This window comes from Lucilia cuprina, chromosome 2 (assembly GCF_022045245.1).
Source record: "Lucilia cuprina isolate Lc7/37 chromosome 2, ASM2204524v1, whole genome shotgun sequence".
In the NCBI taxonomy this organism is placed as follows: domain Eukaryota; kingdom Metazoa; phylum Arthropoda; class Insecta; order Diptera; family Calliphoridae; genus Lucilia; species Lucilia cuprina.
In genome coordinates, this window is record NC_060950.1 from 13,856,174 (window position 1) to 13,859,001 (window position 2,828).

Here is a 2,828-nt window from a genome sequence, read left to right on the forward strand (position 1 = left end):
TCTAGTCTTGTCTATACTCTGTTGTCTAGTCTATATTCAAGTCAATAATGTAGTAGTAATAGCCTATAGTATAGTCTATAAAGTTGTCTATTCCATAGTGTAGTCTATAGTGTTGTTTATAATCTGCCCTATAGTCTAATCCGTAATCAAGTCTATAGTCAATTGATAGTTTAAAATTTATTTTTATTAAATATTTTGTTTTTGGTTCATAGGCTTTCCATTTCAAATAAAATGCAATTATTTTTGTATTTGTTTTTTAAATTGTTCAATATTTATTTCTATTTATTTTTCACATTTCACACTTAATATAATATAGTAATAAAATATATTGCAAGGATCCTTCATAGGTTGATTTCTGAAAGAACTATAGAATAGGTTTGAAATAAAAAGAAATTTTATTAATATAAAGCATAAATAATAATTAGAGAAAAAATAAGGATTCAAAATAAAACTGTTGACACTCGTCTCATATTGAATGTACTTCAACATGTGCCGGGTTTTCAAGGCACCAGAGCACCTGATGAAGTACAATAGACATGGGACATCATTTTAACTGTATATGTATATTATATATTTTTAGTTTATTTTTACTTTATTACACATTTCACTGACCTAAACAATTGTTATTAGATTAAATTAATTTTATGTTTAAATTTATTATTATGATGACAACGATGACGAAAGACAATGATTATTTGATGATAAATGATGATTACTATGATGTCAGTGCCTAAAACTTCGCGCGCTACTTCAGGTACCTGACTGCAGTTTATTAAATATTCAGCCCCGGTCTCTGATTAGCGCGCAGAGTGCTAGACATATATATAATGTTAAATATATATAAAATATATGTTTTTGATTAAACAAAAAATTAAATTAAATTAAAACAATAGCATAATATGTAATGGCTGATAGATAGATGAATGGATGGATGGGTGGAATGATGTTGTTGTTGGATTTTTAACACTTTTTTTCACAAAAAAATGAATGTATGTATTTATACATATGCTTTCTAGTCGTAGCTATAAGGTTATTGTGTAGATATTTATGTACGTGAAAATATTTTACATTCAATACATTGTATTGATGTTTGGCAAATGTCTTCGTTATGAATGCAGTTCTCCTTTTTTTTAACCAAATTTATGGTATTTGTTGCTGATTTTAACAAGAGAGTCAGTCAAACAGAGAGGGAGAGAGAGTACCTTAGTCTTAACGTTTGCCTTGCAAAGTTGCAACGTATGACCTTGTGTCCGTAGCATGTAAAAAAATATATGTATTTTAAGGTTAATGATCTGTAATTTATTTGTGCAAAGAAAAAAGAGCAGAGAGCCAACCATGACAGTCGTTATTTGTCGGTCGTGTTAGTGTGAGTGTGTGTATATGTATGTTTTACCAAAACCATATGACTAAATTTATTTCTAGCTAAGCGGCTGGTGCTTACTCACCACACTAACTCATATACAGCTATTTAAAATAATAACGTTAGTTAGTATTTGTGGTGTTAAGTTAGTGAGTGAGAGTGAGGCAGAGAGCTTAAGTAAACAAATGAAAGGCTTCAGTTTAATTACAAGGGTTGCCAAACACCATCTATATTAGTGTTTTAAACTTAAGCAGGAACTTGAAAAAAAAGTATTTTTTATTAAGCTTTTGCTAACTATTCATGTGATCTTGTGAGAGAGAAAGAGAGAAATATCCAGTATAAATGGTGTTAGTAATGAAATTATTTGTCAATATATTATATGCTCTTTTGCATTTCTTTTTGTCTTCCTTTTTTAAATGTTCCACACACATGGAGTGATGAGTGGAGTATATAGCTGGTCATTCTGGTTGACAATAAATACACTTACACGCTTAATATTCGTGTTTTTGTGTGAGTAGATATGTACAACTTGAAAATTACATAAAGTTAGTTATCTTTTCTGAATGGTGAGTAATTTTTTTTTTTTTTTTTCATTGCAAAAAAACCAAGGATATGACGTCATTTTGCTTTAAATTTTTGCAAACTTGCAAAGAAAAAAACCAAGCAACACCTTTTTTGTTTTAATTGAAAAAAAACCTGTATAGACACTAATACTTTTGTCATAAACATATTGTAAAAAATGTAAATGTTGTGGTGTATGTGTGTGTGTGTGTCAGACCCAAAAATGACCCTGGTTTTTTCTAAATTTGTATAGCTTTAAGTTATATTCATAGCTAATGTAAAGCATTTTATAAAGAAAATCAGAAAAAAATGGCAAGGCAGTGATCTTTTCTATATAATATCTCTTGGGTTTTTTTGTTTGCTCTGACGAGCTCCCAAAAACCATATGTTCGTTGAATGTATATGAATGTTTTTTTTTTTTTTGTACATTCCTCCTTGCTGCACTCTTGTCGTGCGAATGCTGTAAGATTTTTTTCTTCAAGTTTTTTTTTTTTGCGTTTTTTGGTTTGGCTTTAAAGGCGAGGTGTGTGCTTTTTTAGCTGCTGTTACCAAGCAGCATGTAGTCATGTTTTTTTTTTTCGTTATTATATGTATTTTTTTAATGAGCGCAGACGGCCTCAAATATTTTTTTTTATATTTTTCTTGTTTTTACAGATAAAGATTCGCATTTGCTCACCCATACTAAGAAAAAAATACGATACACGTGCCCCACTACATTCAAAAAAATGGCAAACATTTGCACTAACTGCTGCGGCTGTTTATTAGATATCTTTTAAATGTCTTTGAACGAACGCTGGCATACACTAGTTGCTCTCCTAAACTATAAAAATTAGTCATTAGTTTCAAACGCCATTATTGCTTTTAGAAAGTAAAAAAAAATTAACAAAATTGTTTTTTTTTTTTTTTT